The 27,909-nt window shown below is 37.6% G+C and overlaps 1 protein-coding gene across 1 annotated transcript in view; it reads left to right on the forward strand.

The window, feature by feature from the left end:
* LOC121726977 (centaurin-gamma-1A) overlaps nucleotides 1-27,909 on the forward strand; it is a 240,349-nt gene that overhangs the window by 16,464 nt on the left and 195,976 nt on the right. The gene's annotated exons all lie outside the window — the stretch shown is intronic.

Consider the following 27,909-nt stretch of genomic DNA (forward strand, 5'->3'; position numbering starts at 1 on the left):
GAACCTTGTCTTGAGACCGAGATGCATCTTGAATACTGACTATTTTTACCGGCCTAGGCTTCGGACAGAACTCAGACCGTTTAATGTTGGTCGTTATCATCGTTGCGTTTCGAGGTGCACGTGAGCAAACCAGTTTTAAAATGGTATGAGTAATGGTCTGTAATGGTAGGCTGAGCGTGAACGATTGAACTTGATCGAGGCCATGGCCGGGTGTTAGATAACGTTGCGTCTACTGTATCTGGTTTCATTGCCTTGGGATGTCCATAAGCTGGTTTATAGGGTCGAAAAAGCTTGGTCATTTCTTGAGGTATGCTGATAACGCTTTTGAAATGAGCCCTTATACACTCATAAGGGCCCTGAAGGTATCTCACTGGATAAGGGCTCATACTGTCCTTGTTTTTCTACCGAGCCAATGACACATACAGCGTGTGGTTTTGAAGTCACTTAGCTTTAAGAAGTGTTATAATAGGCCGCAAGTTTATGTTTATGTAGAGGTAAGAATGGTGTAAGTCTCGAAAATTACTTAGTTTTGTTAATGATGCTGAATTGACGCTAAATTGAGTCTACTCTATCGTAAAGTCTTCGTACTTTACTTTCTGACTACAAAACTTAATAAAATATGGCGACCGCGATATAAAAATATAATGTTATGTAGCCTCCGTTCCTGATCAGAAGCACATCTTACGGTAGACGGCGAGTCGCCTGGCCCGTGACCGCTATGAGCTGGCAGGTGTAAAACTGCCACTTACTCGAAGCGTTGCTATATATATAGCAACCATTAGGCTTTTTTGTATGATGTTTGTTTTAAGCAAGAACTAGAAGCTGTCCGCAACTTCTCGCAAATTCCTAGTAGTTACACTCATCTAAATTTAAGCGTAACACACTTTTGTACTATTAAAATAATAAAGTATGGATGTAGCTCCTAGGCCATATCTTATCTTATATCTTTAAACGAGCAATTCTTGTATATATATATATATATATATATATATATATATATATATATATATATATATATATATATATATAATTGGAATCTCGGAATCGGCTCCAACGATTTCCATGAAATTTAGTATATATATAAGGGGTTTCGGGGGCGATAAATCGATCTAGGTCGGTCAAACAGCTAGTTTATAATTATTTATATTTGTAATTTAATATTGAATGTTATAATATTAAATCATAATCATTTGATGTAAGATTATATTTTAATTTTCCGATTAATTTCCCTGAAGGTATCTCGAGATCCCTTGGAATTAGTTGAAGCCCCTAAAGACTTTACCTGGAATCTTCTCCCGCTCGACTTATTATTTATTCAACATCATAATTATGAATTATAATATTAATATTTATTAAGTAGTACGCGTTTAATGTTAACAGTAATTAGTAAATAATTACAAGCTAAGTAGAGTACACGCGTTTTGGATCGCGCGTAAGCGTGATAATTTTGATTCAAATAATTTGGCTGAATCTAATGAGTTTCTGTTTTTGTCAGTGCCTCGATTCTACTTGCTGCAATATGAATGCAGTTAATTTTCAATTCTTTTTCCTGTCTTTTTGTAGTGCTTACTCCAATAAAGCACTAGACCAACGTCATCATCATCATCTAGTGCCCTCTTCAGAGGGCACTAGATGAGGCACGTCAGAGGGTTGAATTTCTTCCGGTTCTGGGCTTTTTTTTTCTGTGTTCAGACTTCAGACCAGAATAAAACAATGTAACCTATTATTTAACGTTCGCTACTGCTTGTTGTGCCGAAATTCATTTATCGCGCGGAAACCGTACATTTTCGTGGATGTGGCATTGCCTTTTTGTTAAAAAATTGATTAATTGTAACCAGGAACGAGGCCGTACTAATGTTGCATTGAAATAGTAGAATTGCGTTACAGTTTGTTTGTGGTGGATATAATCGGAAACAAATGTTTGTGTTATAATGTAATGGGTTCCGCCAGGCTGCCGGAAACGGCAGCACTATCTGTTCGTTGAATTAAATGTGATATTAATAGAATTTAGTGTAGCTTTGATGATTCCTATCGTCGTGTCGTATTGATTTTGTTGGAAATTATGGTCTAGTGCATTTGTTGCTACGTTATTGCCCGAAATAAACTGAATGTGTAATAAGCTTTACATAAAACGTGTGTATATGTGCAAGTTCACAAAAAAAATATTTTGAAATAAACCAAGATTTTTGAGATAGTATTATTAGTAGGACACATTTGAACAAAACATTGATTTCTTCCACCCAAATATGAGTTACTCGAGAGTCGAGATCATTCATCAAGTCATCAATCATGTAAACGTTTTACTTATCACTTTACGTGTGTGGTATTTAGTAAGTATTGAGGAAAAGGCAATAGGCGATTTTGCATAATTGCTAGAGTACCTTTAAGTGAACGAAATAACAAACTATCGTACATAAGCCGTCTGATCGAAACATTTGTGATAAATCTTCAAGCGAAAATAAACTCTACTACAGTTACATAGAGTACAATCGATATTGTCCAGCCGATCTTGATATGAAGTGTTGAAGGAGTGCTCATAAAATGAACTAAGAAGCTTAGGAGCCACTTGAAAAGCAGTTCCCGATTTCTATCCTTTTCCCGTCGTTTTGTGATATATTTCTAATTTTGGACCACTTGGTAACATATTGTGAGTAAATTCTGCAAGTCGATAAATCCGATAAAAGTCATAAAATTATTTCATCGATTACTGATTAATTGTTCTTATCATCTCCTCCAGAAAGAAGCTTAGAATGAACCATATTAATAACGCTTTCGATCTTAATTTCCCTTGAAACCGTTTTATTACCGTACTAGACGTTCCGCGCGGCTTAGCCCGCGTAAATTATATTAGACATTTCACAGACAAATTAGTCCACAAAAAATAGCCTATGATCCTTCACGTGAACTACTTCTTATCTGTGCCAGATAACAGAAAAATTGCTCCAGTAGGAAAATTTTTTGAAAAGGCTTATCTCACGAGGAACAAGCCCTTTCAAATAATTTCCCCCGTTTTTTCCACATTTTCCTCTTTTTCTCCGCTTGTATATTAGTCTTAGCGTAATATAATATAGCCTATAGCCTTCCTCGGTAAATGGGCTATCTAACCCTGAAATAATTTTTCAAATCAGACCAGTAGTTTCTTTCACATTTTCCTCTATTTCTTCGCTCCTATTAGTCTTAACGTGATAAAATATATAGCCTATAGCCTTCCTCGATAAATGGGCTATCTGACACTGAAATAATTTTTCAAATCGGACCAGTAGTCCCTGAGATTATCGGGTTCAAACAAACAAACTCTTCCGCTTTATAATTTTAGTATAATATAGATTTCGAAATAAACTTTATTAGATAAATTTTCCTTCATTACACCTTTTAGCATTCTATTATAATATAGATAGTATTTATTTGCACAAAGATGATTCATTTCAATAATAGACGGATCCACACAATTGTTGTTGTTGGCCGTATTGGTAGCGAGGAGCCTCTATAATAATGTTATTGTACTGATTATGGTCTTGACAATGGGACTGTATAAGGAGCAGTGACGCTGCCTCTCGATAAGGCAACGGACGCAATATTAAAGCAGTGGGTGGCGTGGACACTTCTTGTTGGAGTTTTTAAAGCAGTTCCAAATAGGGTAAGAGAATTACTGTAGACTTTTGGTCAATATTTTCAATTCAAGTCAAGAGCGAGAATTTTATTAGCAACTTCCTCTCGTACTCGTAAAAACTGTTTTCGGGGGCAACCGTATATTTTCCCGTGATAAAAAGTATCTCTTACATCGATAAAAAGTCCTTTCCCGTAGTCTACGCTGTCTATGGCAAATTTGATAAAAATGGGCCCAGTAATTTTGGAGCCGTTTCGATGAAAACATCGATCTTTTCCACATTTATTACACATTATAGACAACTCTATAGTCTATAGACAATGAGGTAGAGTAATGAGTATAGACTATAGAGTACCTAGACTAATAAATGAATGAACCCAAGATTACCTTCCTAAGTCAATAAATTATTAGGTAGATATCTATTGTATGTCACAATGTACATTGTTAGTAGGTAGTTATATTATACATAACTCAGTTTGTGATGATAAGGAGAAGAATTCCATAGAAACGATATTTATGATGATAATGATGACATTGATAATGCCAATTCGCGATTCAATTTTCGCTCTGCACCATGGGAACATTTGATCAGATTCGTTTAGGTATAAGCTTAACTAATTGTTTTGTTTCGGCTTCGAATAAAATGGCTTTTATGAAATAAAATTTTATACCGACTTTAAAATGTAATTGGATTTTATATCCGATCATTGTTTCGCTTCAATTTAGATTATTAAATGTGACGTTGTGTTGCCAAAACATAATGTTTAAATATTATCTGGGATATAAATTTAGGTCTCGCATTTGGGTCAAGATGCTCCATAATAAGTGTTCTAGCGTTGAGAAACTATTTCATGACTGAAATTGTTTTCTACTTTGTACTCTCTGTTTCTCTATAGCTCTTATTATGATAGCAATATAATTACTTTCATAATGAATATCTGCTTAATGTTGTAACATTTTGACATGTAATATTTATTTTATAGTCATCGTAATCGGCGCAGTCGGTAGGATTACAATGTTGACACTCGACATTTAGTACATTTATGATAGGTTCGGTCAATTTTTTCGTACAAAGGTGACCAGCAATCAGCCACATCAAGGCGTTGATGATTGACTGCGGTCTACCCACATTAATATTCTGGTGACTCACTGATAGCGCAATGTAGGCGGTGGATTCTTCCCACCTGGCACCTGCGTGATTTGTCGCGACTCGAGTCGCTGATATTATTTAAATTTAGCCACTGTCCTGCGCAGATCAGATGGATTTGCTACTCGTTGCTTTTGAGAAGTCACGCGTTAATGTTGTTCTGGCTAGTTCTTCTGAGAGTTCCTTTATGTCTAAGTAGCTGATCATGAGCTTAGAAATTTGGTATTTCAGATATTCGTAAATAACTTAAATGGAGTATGTAACTTACATTTTCATGAGCAACAGTAGGTATTTTCAAAGTAAACTATGACTTATTATGAATAATGTGAAATTTACATTTCGCGTTCCATCCAGCCGTATATTTCCAGCTAATGATAATAGTTTTCTAGAAAATTCTAACGTTGTAATAAAGTTCTCCTAATGGGTGGAACATTAACAGAGCACTAATTACGTCGTTCTATAAAAAACAAACACCAACTTCGCCGGGATTCCATTCGCAGCTACTACTTTAACTTCGGCTAATTGACCTCTTGTGGGTAGTCTAATTAGCGCATACGGCTTGGCCACGGTAATTCGGACATATCATAGTTTATGCCACGTGTGAATTAAAATTTGTCCCTAAAATTGTAAGGAATGTTGAAAAATACGCTCAAAAATGTAAAGTAAACCTCGTCTGAAAACGACCCGTTAAAAACCAGGATTACGAGTGAGTACCATTGTCTAATATTTGCTAGCTTTACTTCGACTGTTGACTTAATACAAAGTAAATGCTCGTTCACCAATCTTAATATTGAATTTAATCCGAAGCTTGGGGCGATATTCTCCGAAGCTTATTCCTAACAAACAAGGAAAAGGGATATTTAACGCCCGATTTGATGTTATTTTAATGAGCCTAATTAGCATGTCAGATACATATGCCATATTTCATCATTACACGCTTGTTAGCTGCTCGGAAACGCGAAGATGTACTTACACCGCTCTTTTACGACTCAACCGTTAGCGCTCGCTCGAGTAACAGTTTTGTTGATTTCACACTTGGGAGGATTTGTAGGTGATATCGGAGGAGCTATTTGTATAAAGCTTCAGAATATCTCAAAATAACTGAAGTTAGTAGGTAGTAAAGGTGAAAACAGAAAAACTGGAAATGTCTCACCTCTACTTGTTACTTATTCCTGTGACAAAAAGTGAAGTTTGTGATTCTGTCAATCCATGTTGGTCTATGATAGACTAATCAAGCGAGTGAGGTGTTGAGAATCATGATGACGATTGTGCACGCTATAGTAATTATTTAACCACCACCAAACCAACGTGTGAGTTTAATAAAGTCACAATAGTATTGACTATTGACATAAAGGAAAATGAATTTGAAAACTTCTATTGAACAGGGGCAGCCGATTATTTATTGTTCACATGATGTATCGAGTTAATACCTCAAATTCCAATACAAATGGAATTTACATTCTAAAATGGTCGGAACGTGATTCCGGATACTCTTTAAAACTTTGTCTCTTAAACTTTAGCTGTATTGGAGGCGCGTTGTTAGAATTTAGATGGAACTTTATTCGAAAATAGAATTCCCGTTAAACAATACAATGTGGTTATTATTTAGTGTGTTTGAGAATTGGTTGACAGTTTCAATTTGGAGATAGAGCAGACTAGTGTTAGAGTGGCGACGCATATAGGCAAACGTCCCGCAACACGGTGGACCGACCATTCGAAGAAAGTGGCTGGCAGCGGGTGGATGAGGGCTGTCCAAGATCGGGATGGTTGGCGCTCATTTGGGCAGGCCTACGTTCAGCAGTGGACAGCAACAGGCTGATGACGATGACATTTTCAATTTAGGATGCTATACAAAAGATCAGCAATCAATTTTTTTTGGGAAAAAGGAACTAATGGAACCTATTAACGTGTTTTTTTTAATGATATAAGGGGCCAAACGAGCAAACGGGTCACCTGATGGAAAGCAACTTCCGTCGCCCATGGACACTCGCAGCATCAGAAGAGCTGCAGGTGCGTTGCCGGCCTTTTAAGAGGGAATATGGTAATAGAGGATGGTAGGTATGGGAAGGGAAGGGAATAGGGGAGGATAGGGAAGGGAATTGGGCCTCCGGTAAACTCACTCACTCGGCGAAACACAGCGCAAGCTCTGTTTCACGCCGGTTTTCTCTGAGAACGTGGTATTTCTCCGGTCGAGCCGGCCCATTCGTGCCGAAGCATGGCTCTCCGACGTCTTTGTATGGTCGAAGGGATAGTAGGGAATATATTAATATACGCAAAGGTCGGAGCAGAGGCAGCTACTAGCACAAATCCGACCACAATCCGACATTATACACACGTCACATCAGAATATTAACAGAAACGTTGTCGAACGTCGAACAAAACTTTTTGTTAGTTGTTCTTTTTTTTTTTTTTTTTTTATGAAATAAGGGGGCAAACGAGCAAACGGGTCACCTGATGGAAAGCAACTTCCGTCGCCCATGGACACTCGCAGCATCAGAAGAGCTGCAAGTGCGTTGCCGACCTTTTAAGAGGCAATAGGTTAATAGGGAGGGTAGGGAAGGGAAGGGAAGGGAATAGTTGAGGGTAGGTTATGGGTAGGTAATAGGGTAGGGGTTAGGGGATTGGGCCTCCGGTAAACTCACTCACTCGGCGAAACACAGCGCAAGCGCTGTTTCACGCCGGTTTTCTGTGAGAACGTGGTATTTATCCGGTCGAGCCGGCCCATTCGTGCCGAAGCATGGCTCTCCCACGTATAAACGTTCATGCTTGTGCTGCCTCTAGCGTGAAAAAATTGCAGTAATATGTACTATCAGAGAAGTTGATTCCTAGGCAGATAGCGGACCTTAGTAATTTGGTCGCGTTAAGTCAAACCTATCAGACCGATCACAGCCAACATTGAATTGACATAAGCCGACTAAACGACGGGTCTGTCTATTGCCTAGGAATCAATTTCCACAATGGTACATATACAGCATGACTGGTGAGACATGATCAATACTTAAGGAGAGTATTCGGTACTCGATTCTCATTATAATTATGTAATAAAATTAGGTACTTAATTTTTTACCAAATTTCCCTTTAAATAAATGAATCATGGACACTTAGTAAATTACTATGCGGCCGGATTATTTAACTTTAAGCTAGCGATCAATTGATATAATTTTTTTTAGCTAATATAATAGCCAAATATCACGTCCTCGAGTATTGAACATAATTATCTCACCAGTCATGCTGTAGATCCTATTTTATTACGCGTAGGCAAAATGCAGAATGCTAAAACGTAAATTGCTTACAAAGCTCTGAGTGAACGAAGTTACGGGCAAAATGTAGTCTAGGACAATACCTATTATATATATTCATACTTAGGTACAATAATAATATTATGATTATGTAAATAATTTATCGTAGCATGCTTCAATAGGACGATAATCTGGTAGTAAATACCTATTTGGGTCACTTGTATAAAGTGGACGGCGATTATGCATAGAATATAAAAAGTTATGAGTTAAGTACACGTACAGAGTGAAGTATGGGTGACCATATTAATGAGCTGTGGAGGCTTAAATGGAATACAGTATAAATTAAAGAAAAACGCTGACATTATACCTGATATTTGATGTTTTGACGGTAATTTACCTGTCTATTCTCTAGCTGCTAGCATGTTTGCTTGGTTGACCACAAAACATTAACCAATCAACAACGCTATGGAAGAGATAAACTTCTGTTAAAAACATCAGAAATATGCATTAGAAACCTTGTAATGTTAAAAGAACCACTCATTACCGAAGTTAAAGCCTTCTTTTATAATGACAATCGTTTCAAGCTTACCAAAATCTAAGCTAAAGACTAATATCTCAAAGTAATATCTGTACCATGATCTGAACTGGTGTAGATTGTCCTATTAGACGCAGCTATTTAGAGCATTTAATTACATGTTGCTAGCCGGCCAGGCAATTGTTCCACTTTCCTAGAATGTGCCTACAGCGGGGACAACAATGAAATCCCCAACTTAACTGGAAACACGGAACTTGAAAAGTACCATTCGATAATACTTTAAGTAAATTGGAAAGAAAAAGTCGATTTAGTTGTTCTTTACTTTTTATCTCGATAAACTCTATATTAAGTGAGTAATGCTTACTTTACTAACATTAAATATATTTACAGTAATAATAATAATACTCCCCACACCGGTTTCGGTGACGGTGGCCGGTTTCATTGAAACCAGACCAAGTACGCAGGAGTACTTTTATAGTGCCCAAGTGTGTGCGCAGTACACAAGAGCACTCTCTATTCCTTTACTCTCATAACCCAGTGGGACGGAAGACCGACACGACTGGCGAGAGATCAGGCGCAGGACCGACTTTTTACATGCCCATCCGACGCATGGATCATCTTACTTGTCAGACAATCAGGTGATCAGCCTGCATTGTCCTAACCAAACTTGGAAATAACATGTTTCCAACGCGGGATTCGAACCCACGACCTCCGGAGTCGAGAGCGACGCTCTAACCACTAGACCACGGAGGCGTTATATTTACAGTACTAGTTATTCAGCCCATATTCAGTCCCAGTGTAGAAAAGTCACTTCCCGTTAGTATGTCTGTCAGTAATCACTAATCACTAATTAGTAATGTCTGCATAGATCTTTGAGAGTACGCATCGGATTTTACGGCGTTTTTAGGGTTCCGTACCCAAAGGGTGAAAACGGGACCCTATTCATGAGACTTCGATGTCTGTCTGTCCGTCTATCCGTCTGTCAGTCTGTCTGTCAGCAGACTGTATCTCAAGAACCGCTATAGCTAGACTTCTGAAATTTTCACAGATTGTGTATTTCTGTTGCCGCTATAACAACAAATCCTAAAAACCATACAATTGATTTTTTTGGCCTTTTTTGCTCGATTTCAATAATGGTAACAAGTAGACACTTGAAACTTTCACCTTGATTGAATGTGTACTTTAACCTTCAAGCGGTCGCGCGGTGTCGAATCGACTCCCCTCAATACATTTTCGTTGATATTATCGACATTTCTCGTTGAATCTGTATCATTCTCTCAGTAGTTTTTCATAATTTATCTATCTCCAAAATAAATAGCTTACACTTACTCTCCCTTGCTGCAAAGGGGGTGCCCCTTTGCAGCAAGGACCTCAATTGTTTTGGTCTCGGTGCCGGCGTCGAAAAGACTCCGCGCGCCTCTCTTACAATTTTATATGTAGTTTTCATATAATTGTTTATGTTTATTTATAAAACTAAGTCGTCGTTGACCGATAACATCGAGTGTTATTGCTAGATGAAGAAAAAATTTAAACTAGGATAAGAAAATTCCGATCACTTTTTCTGCCGCTGTTCACACAAGATAAGCTTCTTTGGATCACTGGATTTTATAATTAAGTTTTTACTAAAAATACATTTAATTTTCTGGGTTAACTGTTCACTTTCAAAAAGACTAATAATTAAATTTATGAAATAATAAATAATGTTGAATGAAAAGTGTTTTGTTTCCCAAATTCACCTACGACGTCTTTTAGGTTACGCGCGACCACTGCGCGCGCTCGCTTGAAGGTTAATAATTAATAATAATATTAAACAAAATAAAAATTTGAGGGGGGCTCCCATACAAAAAAAAAACAGAATTTTTGGCCTAATTATTTGCTGTATAACGGTACGGAACCCTTCGTGCTCGAGTCCGACTCGCTCTTGGCCGATTATTTTTAACTGTATTTATGTTGTACTAAAATCTAAGCAAACTCGAGGTATACTGACTTCTGATTTACCTATTTTGATTGTAAAATTAGTAGCAGTAATTGCCTGGTACTAAAAATTATTAATCGTGATATTCCTTACATAAAGTGAATGTTGAAATCCTCAATTATTTAAGGAGCAACACGGGCGTGAGGCGACGGGCTTTGTAATACAATTTCCTTCAGGTAGTAAACCTGTAAATTTAATGCCCTGTAATCCAAATTATTTCCGAATAAAAGGACACGAATTGATAAGGGTCCGTTGATCATGGGCTTATTTCACGCTGTTTGGCGAGTTTAATTAAAAATGTTTCACGTAACACGACTCTTTGTTGTGATTCGAAAGTTTTCCCTTTTCATCCCCGTGAGATCGAGATTTTAAATCGTAAACAGTTTTTGTTGTGTTAGGTACCAAGAAAGTGAAGTGTTTTTGATATGAATACTAAAAATGTATATTTTGAAGAATGTAACTTAAAAAAATAAGTACCTGGATGACCGAGCTTTGCTCGCTATAGCAAACACTCATTGACTTCGTGTTACTTAATAACGCCATCTGCTGATCGTTAAAACAATTAGTTGCTTACAAAATAGTATTATTATTTGCCAATAGATGTCAGGAAGAGTCATATTTTTCTGTTTATCGATTATCGATAAAACACGCATAAAAATACATTTTCTGAAAATGATTCCTAGCTAGATCGATTTATCGCCCCCGAAACCCCCCATATACTAAATTTCATATATATATATATATACAAGAATTGCTCGTTTAAAGATATAAGATTATTATATTATGTCAAGTAGAAGTTATTATAACATGTCTGTTTGTCTGTTTGGGTTGTTTGTAAACGGAATAGTAATTGTGTCTAAACGGAAATCATACTAACCTTCTGCTCTTTTCTGTGCAAAGTTGGCAAAACAGATAAGAAACCTCTTTGATCAATTAAGATGCTAGCCCGGTCTTTTAAACTAATGTAGTTTAAAACTAAGCACACTCGTGTTGAGATAGTTGTTTAAAGGTTGTACGGCTTAGCCTGGAGTTTCACCTCGATCGCTGGGATTTCTTCTAATTCGGTCTGAGCCTTTGGGGATCAGAGTTTTAGATGGAATTATTTATACTCACCCGGCAAAACTCGGCCAGAAATATTTAATGATACCGAGATATCCTACAACAACAAGAAGTTATTTCATTAAGATTGATGGGAAATATTTACGAAAGATATCGGAAGTTGGTTCGTAAGAGCTCCGAATTGGATCGTATTCCTGATGATTTTCGTGGGTATTACAAATAAGTATTATTTCCGTCGAATTAAAATCGTTTGAGCGTAATAGGAAAATTAAGTGAGGTATTAATATTCTGTATTTAAAATAAATTAATAAGCAAACACGTGGACACTTAATTAAATAATCTTATTTAAACTTTTACCTTTCGGTAAATTAGATTAATCGAAATAATGTCACTTACAGTAAAAACAGGTTAAGGAGCAATAATCATTGCCTACGTCTTACCGTACAATATTGGTTTTCCACTTGATTTAAATTCTACAAGCGTTCTCCGGTAAGTTATATTCGGAAATAACTTACGGAGGGCCAAAATGTCGGAAAGACGCGACAGGGGAGTCGTGGAGGACGCGCGACGGTCGGTAACACTTACTTAGGCCCGGCGTGATGACGAAAGAATTCCGGGATCGAGGGTAGTCGTAAAATCAAATAGTCCTCCAGAATGTCCTTATCCAAATTGACGATTTGACGCCTCTGTTCTATATTACACGTTTACTCTAGGCTCTTGAGCCTAGAGTAGCAGAGGCAGGCCAGAGATACTTTTGTTTCACTCTAGAAATTTGGTTTACAAAGTTTCGTTAGTTTCATTGTTCATATTCGTAATAACATATTACAGTATCGGACTTGTCAATAAGGTATCTGAAATATGACTTGTCTCTAGCGATGCCCTTAAAATAGCAGATCTTTTGTTTGGAAGCGTGACATCACAACTAGCTTTTTTATTAGTCACTGCAATGTTTCAATTGGTGGATCCCAATTTAGCAGATTCCGTTCTGCCTCATACATTCCAACACTCTGAGTGATGGTTAAAAATGGGACATATTGATAAAATTGTGTTCTTTATTAGAAATAAAGGTATTTATAAATTATAACTGTATGCAAAAGGTTTTAAACTGATTTCATCATCTAAATATTCTGAGTCCCAGGAAAAGACAAAAGATGTTTTTATCACAAAACAATACACATCTCCCTCGCGATTATTAAATTACTGCGCAGCGAACTAGCAGGCAAAATAGTTTGAAAACACATTCAAAAGCAACTCTTTTCATATGCATTGGCTTGCAGCTTGATAGGTCGCCATCAAACACAAGTCCTGTGGGACGGTAGTTCCGAGTTCGTTTCTGTCGATTAATCTTACCGAGTCGATTTCATTTCTAATCCCGATAGTGCTTGTCAAATACTTTTCCCTCTATTCAGACGAGGCGACTCAAAAGGGTTGGTTTATTTACTTACCACCCAGTACCTACTAGAACAACGACGTTTCTAATTGATTTGAACGTTAATTGAGATATTAAAAAAACCTAGTATTACGTAATTTTAATAGGTAAACCTACTAAGTAATTAACGAAGTCCTTGAATACCTCAGGTAGACCGAGCACAGATGCAAATATACGGATGATATTTAAATTCATATTTCAGTCTCTTTATCTTTTTAAACAACGTGTGATTTTAAGGCATTCGCTTGGGGGTAGAAAGTTCTCGTAGCTCGTGAAAAAGTCGAGCACCACTGTGTTTGTACAGTCTTTATTAAACTTCATAAAGCTTTTCCTAAATTTCTGTCCCCCGGGTGGGGAATACCGAATATGTTCGTTGTTGGCAATGAAAAATTTGTTTTATCAAAGAGAACAATGACATCTAAAGAGATTACAAACATAATAAAATGCTGTTTGCTGACTTTAGTGTCTGTTATCTATTTTATTACCTATCTAACAGTGGCGAACGCTGGTTCTTTTTCTGAGGGAAGCCCTAGCCTGTATAATGTAGGAAATTTGAATGACGGTATTGAAAATGTAAGAGGTTTGAGTAAATGATTGTCTACAAAAGACATAAAAAATAGGTTATAGGAATTAAATATTATGTTGTAACTTTAACAGAAAAGATATAGACAACAATATAAATATACTACCGCCAGCTATTGTAGACTATCTTTGTAATAGGTAAGTAGGCAATAAGTTTTCTACCATATTTTACCTTTCACATAGATACTTCAACAAATATATTTGCCGTCAACGCATTAATTAAATAGTGGCGTAATCGTGTTAGTAGTGTAGGGTCTGCAGTTCACATAGGTGCTCCATAAATAACATTCAACCTCGATATGTTGTGAGCTAAGGTCCCTTCTCTCAATAACCCTTACGGCCTCATTTGGGCTCAACTAGGCATTCTATTTTCAGCGGAACGGAATGGGTTGAAATTGTAACGCGACATTTGCCCAGACCTTTGCGAACGCTCGTTATTAGGCAAAATGCCAGCGCCTCACCTTTATTACGACTTGACGGTTCAAGACAAATGATTCTGTGTATTGTTTCGAAACGCCAAACATTTATTGGTATGCTCCGCTATCATTAATTGCTTTAAGTGGATCTAATAGGATCCAGTTGTAATCTAACATGTTTCCGATGGTAATCTTTTAGGTAATGTAGAGTTTTGGCGAACTTCCAAGGAGTACTCAAATTTTCTGTAATCATTACAGTGTAATGTATCAAATAGTAGGATTTTAGACAAATTTTTCATGGACGTACGTCGTACAGGTCTATTTGCCTTATCTCAGTTTATTAATTTGTGTAATGAAGAAACATAGGTAACATGCCTAAATCTTCAAATTGCGCTACCAAGTTTTCATCGTGGTGTAAAATTAATATGTAGTGGTATTGAACTTTCCGTTTAAAATAGATTGAACTGATCACTGGCCCTTAACACACGACACCAATAAGTCTTGGAGCAACGCCAGAAGGTATTTCAGCCGCTGCAGCCATTAAACAAATCATTTGTAGAGAAATGATTTACGCTTCACAGTACTTGGAGCGCTGAGTTCTTTAAAATGTTACATTGTCGGAGTGATAAGTTTTGCCCGCAATGTGCAAGGGTCAAAATCTCTAAACGAAATATGCTGACATCACTAAAGTAAATGTACTTGTTAAATTAACAGCCAAGAAGTATTTAGTCAAAAATCGTCCTAAAACTTGACGAAATGTGGAATGAGTTTACACTAATTTATTTAAAATCAATAGCAAAAGTTTGTTTGTTGGTTCGTTTTCATTATATAGGCTCCGAAAGTACCTACTGGGCAGATTTTGATTGAAATTTCACCTATAGATAGAGTCGACGACGGAGACGGAAAGACGGGATACTGTTTTTACGACTGTAAAGGCGAGTTAACCACATAATAAAAAAAACTAAAATTTAAGGTTCTGACATTGAATCTCCCAAAATGTGTGGAGATCTCCCCGACAGCTGACAACACCGACATCATTAGCGGGCTCTTACGCGCCGCTGTACAGCCCCCAGCGGCCGCCACAATCAGGTTAATTTACTCCACCTCATGGCCAGGGAAATTACGAGACCATTCTAGAAGGATACGGCTAACAAGCCCCTGATAAGGTTAGCTTTTTTAATAATTCCAGGACATCGTAGAATCAAGGTAACTTGTAAACCATTAACCGAGCTGTAAATATTTTGGATATGCTAAAAAATACAGCAACGCGACGCGACGTGGTACTCGAATTGAGCGTGGCTCTGCCCGCGTCAAAAGAATACTCTTAATATTATGTCCTTCCCCGAGGTCTACGCTATGTCTTTTCCAAATTTTATCAATATCGATTATCGACCTAAGTACTTTCGTAGTCTATATATGATACAAACAAACCACTTTTTAATGCACTCCACTTATGTACCTACAGTAAAACATAAGCAATATAAGGATGCACTGCCAAAGCTTGTTAAACGTTTTACTTTACTTTAACAACTTTCTCGAAAATATGAGTATAATTGAGTCTTTAATCACAAGTAAAAGTGTTGACCTTGTGAAATCATCTTGTTCTTAAGATTTTACCATTTTCCTTTGAGATAAGTGAATACAATGAAATTAATTGGATGATTAAGATTTGGATCTCACTTTTGCTTTTGTCGTGGGAGTTTTTGAAATACATAATGGAATCTCATGGCACGTATTTGTCAGTTGTAGGTTTGTGTGGGCTTAGTTATAATGTGAATAATACGAATGTATAAACTGAACTCACTTAGGTAAATCTTTCACGTCTGGTAAGAGTGAAATCCTTGAGCGCACACCTGAAATTCTTAACAAAGGATCGGCTTACAGACATTAGGACTAAAGATGCGGATTGAATGCAGACAATAATGTGAAAACGTCAAGTGGAAACAGATTGTGTAGAGTCGTGCTAGTCTAATGTAAGTTTTGCCTTTTGTAAATGTGAAACTTGGTCTGTAGCTGCATACATGTTATCAAAATGTCTCTCGTCAGTGTGAGGTTGGTTACATTTTTAGCCTTTTATTGTTTTGGGGAAATGTTTAATGGATTCCCGACAGACTGGGGATTTCAGCTGGGATATGTAGAACTCGACTCGAACGCACCCGGAGCTACTACACTAAAATCTCAAGGTGTCTCCTCCTTTACTTGGTACCGGGGTGTTGGACAGTGTGGCCCGGTTAGCAGCATCTGCATCAGAAGCAAACCATCGAAGCAGACTTTTAGACAGCTGCCATTCCTCTGGATCGTGAACCCGACGTGACGTGACGGGATTTGTTTCGTCCAATTAAAACGGGTTCAAATCCGCCTGCCGTGAATTAATAGCCGTAACAAATAGCCGCTAACCTATTAGTCGAATCTTTCAGATCATGAAACGGAAGGTTGGATTAACCATTTGACGATAGACGGTCACAATTCACAACAGATTAACCGGTAGACAGTCAAAACACAAAACAGTATTGTGTACGATAAATATTACGGGATCGCGGAGCGTTGTTAAATTTGCATATCCGCTTAACTGCGTCGGCGTTCGCAGATTGTGTAATGACGCGTCGCGCACCGCCCGGCCCGGATATTTTACACAACAGGTAGCACGGAATGTTGCTAATAATACGTTTAATGCGACATACTACATTGCTAGCATCAGCATCTCTTTCGCCTGCAACGTCCGTATTTAGTTGTAAAGAATATTTTATGCGGCCTCTTTACGTTTACGTTTGACTGCCAAATATTATGACGACGCGATGAGCAATTTGCGAACCATGGTCAACGTCGAAATTGTGCATACTGTACATATACTACTTACCAGCAATAATGGTCCACAGTAAAGAAGAACCTTGGGGTTGGGTTAGTTGTGACTTGTGAGTAAAGTCAATCAATGTATTTTATATTCTGTAGAGTTCAATAGCAGAAGCTGAAATAATAATAGTTTACCAGAAGATTTCACAATCAATGTTCATGACACGCCTATTAGTAAAATCGTCGAAATCACGAGGAGAATGATCAATCACAACCACGCTGATGACATTCGTGTTGTTTACCATCACAGCCGCTGTAACTCTCTACGCACATCACCCGCTTTCTTTTTTTCACTCAAACGCGTGTTTGGCGTGTGTTGACAGCGTGTGATATCATCAATGAACGTAAGGAACATTGTAGTGCAAACACCTGTTCCAAGTTCGTTGTCCGCCCCTGACATTGATCGCGGTAGTACAACATCGTACTGTTTTATGTTTATATAACGTTTTTACTACGTTCATTCCACATTTCGGAGCCAAATTTTCTATTACTATTTGGTGTACGCTAACTCGAAATTTCAAGTTTATTTTGAATGTAACATTAAATGATCTTTTTACACTTTTTGGAAGACGAGACTTTATGACTCCCATCGCCGGTTCAGAAACCTAACCTTACCCGAGGAAAAGAACCGGCCGCCCCAGCGTTTTTAAAACTCACGCGGGATCTTCTTTTACCAAAAAGAAAAGAAATATACGTGGGAGAGCCATGCGACCGGAGAAATACCACGTTCTCACAGAAAACCGGCGTGAAACAGCGCTTGCGCTGTGTTTCGCCGAGTGAGTGAGTTTACCGGAGGCCCAATCCCCTACCCTATTCCCTTTCCTACCCTCCCCTATTCCCTTCCCTTCCCATCCCTACCCTCCCCTATTACCATATTCCCTCTAAAAGGCCGGCAACGCACCTGCAGCTCTTCTGATGCTGCGAGTGTCCATGGGCGACGGAAGTTGCTTTCCATCAGGTGACCCGTTTGCTCGTTTGCCCCCTTATTTCATAAAAAAAAAATATTCAAATTCATGTATATTTTTATGACAGACTAAAATATTTGTGTAACAGCCAGCACGTATTGTCTAAATTTGAAACTGCACTAATCCATCACGGGATTTTCAAAAATGCACCTGTGGCGAGACACACCGCACACGGCAGCGACAGTGATACAAAATGACAGCCGAAAAGGACGAGTGTTGCAAATCGACTGGTAGTGTCCCTATTGAATTCCCGCTGAAATCTGAAGTGATTTGTCTACATTCTAGACCAGTATTCCATGTAAATCTCTTTTGTGATTGACGCTGTAATTTATCATAGTGTGTTATGTTTTGTATAGTTACAATAATATGTAGAGCTCTACGATTTTCTGAGTAACATTTATTTAATAATAAAGGTATCATATACACTTAAGTACAGTTAACATAGAAAAACTTAAAATTAAATATACATTTTAGTACTTACAACTTACAAGTTACAAAGATACTACTGATTAAAATTGGAATCTCTTCCAGTGTAGACTTGTTACAGAAAATATTAAATAAGGGGTAATATAATGCTACCTAATGTATACAATGTGCCGCTTTCTTCTTTCTCTCTCTATTATAAGTGGCTTTTATTTTTGTATCTGAAAAATTAAAACTACTTACCGATTAATAATTTGCCTGTATTTATCGATTAATATATTGTTATATTTTAACTGGTAGTATTGTAAAAGCTCATAATAATTATGTTTGCATTCAAAAAGAAATCAATTGGAACTTAGTATAAATAAAGATACTCATTAATTAGACTTTACAGAGTTCCTTTGATGATTCAGAGCCTCCGGCTGAAGTCCGTCCAAACCACGAAACCTACTCGATGTTTTGTTGGGCCAAAATTAATTAAAATATTGTTTTGTTTCAGGTAAATTAACCCGACAGCTGTGTAGCAAGAGATGAATTATTGGATATACTCGTATGTACGGTAAAATTCACCTTTGATACGAACAAGTCTAGATACGAACGGAATGCGGATACCTAAATTACTTACGTGGCCACGGAGTACAGAAGGAAATATAGACAGTTTGTATGCAAGCATCTTCAGCCGTAGATTACAAACCGAGAACGCCCGATCACAATGGAAATAGGGGAGGCCTTGTTATGTCCTACGGGGCTAAAATGGTCACATTTAGCAATTCCCCTCAATCAATTCAGCAAATGAATTGTCAAACTGACAAATGTCAAATCAATACAAAAATACAGAAATGAATTGCAAGCAGAGTTGCATTTTGCGATTTTAGAAAAATGAATCATATTATGATTCATATCATGATTCTTCAAAGCGACCGTTTTAGCCCCGCTGAATCAATTCAGCAAATGATTTGTCAAAACTGTCAAACTGACAAATGTCAAATCAGTACAAAAATACAGAAATGAATTGCAAGCAGAGTTGCATTTTGCGATTTTAGAAAAATGAATCATATTATGATTCATATCATGATTCTTCAAAGCGACCATTTTAGCCCCGCTGCAGTGGCGTCACCAGGCGAAGCGAATGAAACGAAATGAGTAATCGCGACGAGCACCGTCACTTAACATTGAAACATAAGCCATGTTATTTGGAAGGAGAATAATTGTGTGCTAAGCGGGAATTTATCGTCGCTGAAAATTCTCCACCGTCCCGCGCTCGCGCTGCAATCTTTTACGGCCTAATGGACTGAAAGCTTTTAAACGGTCCGATTGTTTTGTTATTTGTTTTTCGAATCTCCAAAATCTCCTGCCGTGCTAGCATACGCCAACGAGATATCTCACTCTACACGTTTTCTCGATGTTAACTGGTTTACCTCTTCATCTCTATTGACCCTAACATGACATACATTTTTTCTCGTACGTCTGTCGTCAAAATTAGAGACAATTTAGTTTTTTTTTATATGTGCTATTTTTGTCTATAATCTAACAGCTATATACGACAGAGAAATTTATCTCTCGAGTCTCGACGTATGCATGTTAGCGAAATAGAGATATATATCGATATCGACAATATCACTACGCTCGAGACTGAGATATCCACGAGATATCTCGTTGGCGTATGCTAGAGTTGTTTTGGTAGTCTCTATCTGACGGGTTGATAAGAACGGCTCCTTCTTGAAATAGTCTCTCTTGCTTCTTCTTGTTTCTGCTCACGTGTCATAATAAACATGTAGCGTGACATGACGTCTCACAAGTTTTTCAAATCCCCAAATTTCCGAACGCGTATGTTGGAAATCTCAAACAGCCTGGTTAGGATAGTATATCGTAATTGCTCATGGAAAATTAATTAAAATTTCTGACCTCATTACCCTCATTTACCTGTGAAGGTGCGATGCAATATCCGAAATAGAAGCTCGGCCGGGCTCCACGTAATGTGTGCTAGAAATAGATGCCGACCTGTGCCACGAGTGGCGACTGGCGGGTCACCGGGTGTGAATATCGGACACAAATATTATTCATTAAGTACGCCTGTTTGTCCTGTTAGACGACAGATGTCTTGGGTATTTTTAGAAGTCCAAAACAACAAGTTTTTATTGTGATATTTCCAGTGGATTAATTTGCAAAAAATGTAATCATTCTAAGGTACTTATGTTTTTAAGAGGCACATGTTAAAGCTGAAAGTAGATTATCTATTTGATGGTTATTGGTTGGATATATACTAAAAGCGGTTTAAACTACATGATGCGTATTTGCGCAAAACTAATTAGCTCCTAATTATCATATTAATATAATTCAATCTCGCTGACCTTTAATGAAAATTGTTATTCCATTAATGCTGAAAATTTGAACCACAAACTCTATTACGGTAACCTAATAATACAGCCGAATGATTTTATTCATCCTTTAACCCATTGTTACACTATGTTGATATATTTCCCATGTAATCCTCAGACTGATTAAAAGTATATACTATACCTATTAGACATTGTTCTATCCTCAGAACAGGAAATCTAAAATCTGTGGTTCTATCTAACAAACGAAAAAATGAAGCCGGTTTTTCATTCATGTGAGAGTCAAACTGTGCTTGTGCTGGACTAATCGACTAATCACGTACGAGACATAACGCGAAGTACCATAGTTTATTTCATGTGTTTGCGTAGCTTCTGTAAACTAGATAAAAATCTATATTATTATGTCACTAATCTGCTAAACTGACTATAAATTATAATCCCTCGATCGTGGAATTGTGGAAATCTTTTGTTTTCGCGGTCAAATGTGACCGCTTTTTTTTTATGAAATAAGGGGGCAAATGAGCAAACGGGTCACCTGATGGAAAGCAACTTCCGTCGCCCATGGACACTCGCAGCATCAGAAGAGCTGCAAGTGCGTTGCCGTCCTTTTAAGAGGGAATAGGGTAATAGGGGAGGGTAGGGAAGGGAAGGGAATAGTTGAGGGTAGGGAAGGGAATAGGGTAGGGGTTAGGGGATTGGGCCTCCGGTAAACTCACTCACTCGGCGAAACACAGCGCAAGCGCTGTTTCACGCCGGTTTTCTGTGAGAACGTTGTATTTATCCGGTCGAGCCGGCCCATTCGCGCCGAAGCATGGCTCTCCCACGTATAACGCTTGGGAGTAGAAGCATAATTGACAACATTTCAAAATTTTAACATGGCTTTTTTATTATTCTATATGAAACTATGTTCTATATATAATACTCGTATATATATGCGTGTTTCTTGCTTTTTCAAAATTATGTTTTTATGATACCTAAAAAATAGATTTTAATTCTTCGTATTCTAAAGAGACGTAAGCGCCAAGTGACGTCATACTGACGTCTGAACGGTTAATTCCATTACACTTTAACAAAAGAAAAAATCTGTCAATGTAAGTTTGTTAGTGTTACGTTTATTATGACGTCTGTCAATGTCATCGTCAACTTGGAGGATAGGTAACCAATGAGGTAATGTTATTTTTTAGAAATGTCATTGTTGACAGGTGGTTGACAGTGACGTTTTTGTTTTTATACTTCATGTTGTCTTTTTAAAACTATTTTACACCAGGCAAACAAACTGTATGATATTATGCCGTAAGTATGATGTCACAGCGTATTTTTCAGTTTTTCTTTATTTTCTGAGTAAATAAGCAACATAAAATTTTTTTGAATATTTTTTTGATATCAGGAGAAGAAACTAAAGAAACGGTATTTTTTATTTTAAGGCTTAAAAAATTTGAAATGTTGTCAATAATTATAGTACGATAGAACAATCCGGAACTGAATCCTAAAGTAGTTCAACGGTCTCAGAATATATTTAATTAATCCTCCATTAGGCGACTCTGCAATTCTAATAACATACGGTGAGCTTAACACAAAGCGTGGGAATCGGCCGTCCTCCAGCACCTGAGCTAATGTAGGACCTCAAACAAAACTATTAAACCCATCGCCTAATTTCCATTTGCGAGCTCTAAAAGCTGGAATTAGCTAAGTGGTTCGACCGATCGATGGAGCGAAGCTGCTACTCAAAAGCCATTCTGTATGCCGTTTGATTGGCGTATTCATAATCCCCGCTCCTAGCCGAGGGGAACTAATTACGAACATGCGCCTAATTGATATGGAAATGTATTTATTTCGTATGTTTATTTCATGAGTTCCGCTTAACATTATGGATACGCCGAAAAACCCGTAGGTAAACCTACGTGTTTTTCAGATAGCTACTTTTGACATGTTAATCATTGTTGGTAATTAACTATTGTTTTTAATTGCTTTAAGTTCTGTCCTATCTTCTGAGTTCTGACATTCTATGGAGCTAACTAAAAGCAAATTACAAAGCAACTATACGCCAATGCTTCATTAATGTCAGTTTCAGAACAGGATTAATGAAACTGTTGCCGTCAGCAACATAAATACAAATTATAGGATTGCGATAGGATCACAAACCTTATCGTTCCGAACGTTGGGCTCGAACTGGTAAGTCCGTAACCGCCCGGGACGTATAAAGTCATCTATTATATTAATTAATTTCTACTCCAGGGCTCAATGCACGATATGAAATATTGGTCGAGCTGTTTCTAGTTGTTCTGAAACATATGGCGGAAAGTTTCTCGTTAGTGTAATGGTGGCTCTATATCGGAATTGGCCAAAGGTTTGGACGGCGTTTTACTTTAGATCGGTTGGCAAAAATCGACGAAGAAAACACAGTTTACGTTTTTGGTCTCTTTGGTGGAGCGAGGAGTTAGCGGAGAGGTGCGCGCTTACGGAGACAAGCTGTTCGTAGACCGTGATCAGAGGGTGATACGCTATTAGTGTAGCTGTAGTACAATGCGTCGAGGGTCCCCTCCAGTTTTGCTGAGAGATCTTAAAGATTTACTCGAGTTATGGTTATCTGAGTTACGCAGCCCGCAGGCCATATTACGAAACATCCACCAGGAACATTATGGAGCATATTTCAATGGTTATCTTCATTGGAGCAGGTGTGCTGGCGGACGTTGTGTACGGAACTGCAACTGCACTGGTTCGGATAACGTTAATGTAATGGCGAGCACGTGTGGATTAGCTCGGTAATAGTTTGGGATTGTTTTCCTCATTGGAAATATAAAGATTTTGTACTAAGTTGCTTCTATCCACTGCTGTGGCAGTGATTTTTTATACATACCCACAACCCAGTGTTTAGGGTAACTTGAAGCTTGAAGATTGGTGAAATTGGATTATCTAGATAAATGACTAAATAAGATGATTTTATACAGAATTAGTTTGTTAAGCAGATTTGACCTACGTTATTTGGTCTGGTTATGTCAAGTCAAAGTAGGCTCTAGGAGTAACTAATCTGTGGACTGGGCTTGAATTTACAAAATATGTAGGTCCGCCAACTGCCTATGAATCTATTTCTCTGATAAAACATGTGTCTAATAGTAGACTGAATGAATAGATAAGTCAGTGTCTGCTCAAGCGATATAATCAGCTGATCAGCGATGAAAGTCCAGACTCCAGAGGCAGCCGAGTTAATGTTTGCTAACTTTCAATTTGCAACAGGGCTGTTCCGAATCCCTCAAACACGCCAATTCCATTTCCGGGAGCGGAAAACGTCGTCATTTTTACTTTTACCGCTTTGCCAACTTGCATCTTTGCAATTTCCTTCTGTTTTTTAATGCTTATTTTGTAAGCAAAATAAATTCGAATATTCGAATATAAAACTATAAACAAAACTTATAATAGCTTATGAGCTATTATAAGTTTTGTTTATAGTTTATTATTCGAACAATTGTCACTTATCAAAAATATACTTAGCGTATTACACAATGTGTATTTTGTTGCCTATTGTTAACTTAAGGTATATAAATTATAAACCATTATGTTCCTTTAATATTGTTTTCTTAAGTAAATTTCTACTGCTAGGGTGGGCAAAAGATATACGTCGCAATTCGCATGTCACGCCCCTTTATAACTTCCTAGATCATAAAACTGACGGCAGGTGAACCCCTCATATTTATAAATTTTCCATATCTAAGAGCACGTCACGAAGATAAAATAATTTTGTCATATTGAATCGGAAAGGGGAATGCATGTTTTCGACTCATATTGGCATGCTTAAGAAGACATCACGCCGTCGCCAAAGTATGGAATTCGCCCTCTTTATTTTGGATAATTTGCAATAAAACCTCTATCCCACTGAAATAGGACACGTTTTAGTGTGGCACATTTTAACGAAGCCAAGAACCACGCTCGGAAGATTATGCTATATCCCCCAATGTGTATTTTAAATTTGTTCGATTTTCATGTGAAGGATTTATCGAAAGGAGCAGTTTAAGGAAATATAGCAGTGAGGTGCTATTATCATAATGGTAAAACTCTATCTGGATGTAACTGAAGTATAATATAATTTATTTATACTTATTAGGTACTTAATCGTTTTTTATTTTCATTTTACATTAAATATTAGCGCTCCTGACGAAATTATTTAACCGAAGAATATAATTTTTGGCTTATATTTCATTGCGTATTATTTTCATTTAATTCCCGGTAACGGTACGACAATATGACCTTTGTACACGAGAACAGGTTAAATACGAGGGTAGAATGAAAAAGGATAATCGAGTAAAGGTTAAATAAATATAATATTGCTATTTGCGAGAGATCTCGCTTGTTTGAGTTTCGCCCCAAAGAGTATCGTGCAAATAGGTCTATACTTTCATTATTATGTAATATGTATGTTAATAAATTATAATATTACTAGACGACGCCCATACCAAATTTGAACAAAATCGATTCAGCGGTTTGGGCGTGAAGAGGTAACAGAGAGACAAGACGAACGGACAGACACACTTGCCATTTATAATATTAGTATGGAAAGTATGGATTACGTACAGATACTAGTAGAACTATTTTATTTCGCTAGGAATAGCTATGTAGCTAATTTTTCTACGAGAATGTCGAAGACGGTATGAAAAATAATTACGATATTCGAAAACTAATAGCAACATGGTTTTTAGTAGTAACGAATTTTGTCGCAAAGCATTTTCCTTTTTAATATACTGAAGGAAAACTCTTGGGCATTATAGGATAATAAGATAAATAAGAATGAAACCAGCCAGCTACACAGAAATCTTTGTACGAACGATTATTATATCTACCTCAGGGCTGAAGGAGCGAATAATTGTACTTAATTGATTTTTACCAAGGTTGCAAGTTTCTCTATAATATCATCTCATATTATTAATCAGCTATACCAGCCTACCAACGTATTATGTACGTATCTACTTGTATTATAGCCGATAATTTTCTTTGGGTCTATTTAACTACCTAACAGCGGTGATAGGTCAATATAACTCTAGTAACTCTTGAGACTTCATTTACCTCTTACAGTTTGAGTATCCTCATCCAAACCTCTGCTTATACAAGCTAGTGCTTCTGCCGGAAGAGGAACAAGCTTCGGTAAATAAGATATTAGGTACCTTAAAAAAGGTAACGCTGTTTTATTCAATTGTGAAGTAAGAAGAACTTCATTATTACTGTTACTTAGGGCCTAATAATCTTGTTTTGTCTCGCCACTCTACTCGGTAGTACACCTACCTTTCAGGTAGTATCAGGCCCTGAATAATAATTATTTTAAGCGTTACTCAGTTGTGATGTGGGAATTATTAAAAGACTCGTATTATGATATGACTTATGTGGAAATATAATATTTCGAAACAGAATGAATTTCATATTCTACTTGTTGAATATTTCATGCGGATCTTAACTCTGGTGCACGTTTAAAATATTCTTTCTCGTTCTTGAAGAGATTTTTAAAGTCTGATATGCTTGGAAGTCGTGTTAAACTTACTCACGGATCGGTTGAGAATACAATTTGAGGAGCAGTTATCGTATAAGACTTATTCTCAAAATATGAGCTGTTGTTAGGTTAGTGTGTTGTTAAGTCTATAATAAATAATCCCAACTTTTTATTAAACTAGCGTCAGGACACTTGACATGATCGAAAATTTGTAAGATGAAGGGAGAGTGGATAGGCGCGAGTGGACATCAGTGAGGAAGTAATATCCACCTCTCTTTCTACGCCGCTGCGAGAATTTATGGCATCTCCTGCTATTTTATTAGGAAACTACGACCAGTAGTGCTAGCACGGCGACCAGCGGAAATGCGAAAGTATGGACAAACTGTGGAAATAAACCTAAGGTGCCGTTCCGATCTTTTTTCGTTCCGAAAAATTCAATTAAAATGCCACTTTATGACAGACTATAGTCACAAACTGTGGAGATAAACTTAAGGTGCCGTTCCGATCTTTTTTAGTTCCGAATAATTCAATTAAAAAGCCACTTTATGACAGACTATAGTTCTAAAAATTTAAATAATATCCTACATTATGACATATACTATAGTGTCTCATAAAGTGGCATTTTAATTGAATTTTTCGGAACGAAAAAAAGATCGGAACGGCACCTTAGGTTTATTTCCACAGTTTGTCCATACTTTCGCATTTCCGCTGGTCGCCGTGCTAACACTACAGATATAAAGCAGGTATGATGGTTTGATATCTGTAACAATCCTAGCTTCGTCACTATTTGAACTGTTGATTGCGATTCGCGTTACTCGAGAACGCTTGTCTGACTTCCGTAATCCGATTACCTACAATAAACCGATCATACTAATTGCGTTAATGAATAACTTGCTAAAGTACGACACTTCAGATTTGAATGCCAACGTTGAGATTAGAATATGTAAGCGGGAAGCCCAACAAAATCTCATGTTGGATTATAATAGCAAAATTGGGGTACTACTCATACTAGACTCTTAAAACGTGGGAGAGCCATGCTTCGGCACGAATGGGCCGGCTCGGCCAGTGAAATACCACGTTCTCACAGAAAACCGGCGTGTGAGAGCGCTTGCGCTGTGTTTCGCCGAGTGAGTGAGTTTACCGGAGGCCCAATCCCCTACCCTATTCCCTTCCCTACCCTCCCCTATTCCCTTCCCTACCCTCCCCTATTCCCTTCCCTACCCTCCCCTATTACCGTATTCCCTCTTAAAAGGCCGGCAACGCACCTGCAGCTCTTCTGATTCTGCGAGTGTCCATGGGCGACGGAAGTTGCTTTCTATCAGGTGACCCGTTTGCTCGTTTGCCCCCTTATTTCATAAAAAAAAGTCATCAGGCTGACTTTACCGGACTTGGTGCAGTCCATTGTGTGCACGAGTCCAGTCATTCGACCTGCGATCAGGCCGACCCGATCGATCGGCTTCCCGGTATACCTATTTCCCCTTTAACGACGACTAGTTTATAGTCATATTGAATAAACTGTTAGAGTTAGAGTTGTGGTGATATAGAACCTACTTTTCAGGATTTGAATTAAGTTTATTACGTTGGTACTGTGAGTTGAGACATGATGTCTACGTGTCAAGAATAGACAAGAAAATTTAGATCTTTTCTGTCACAACTCACCGTACCAACCTAATAAACGTTACACAAATCCTGAAAATTTTCCATTTCCTTAACGCAATAAGAGAAAAACCTTTTACGCCACTCAAAGCTATGTTCCAAAATTAAATAAAGCAAGCTAAGCCTGTAAACGTGCGTGACGGGTGTACCTTTTTGCACACCCTTTCTTTTAATGTGTTCTTTGCCTGCCATCCGTCTGTGTGTACTGTGTACATTG

The sequence above is a fragment of the Aricia agestis genome, chromosome 5 (genome assembly GCF_905147365.1).
Source record: "Aricia agestis chromosome 5, ilAriAges1.1, whole genome shotgun sequence".
Lineage (NCBI taxonomy): Eukaryota > Metazoa > Arthropoda > Insecta > Lepidoptera > Lycaenidae > Aricia > Aricia agestis.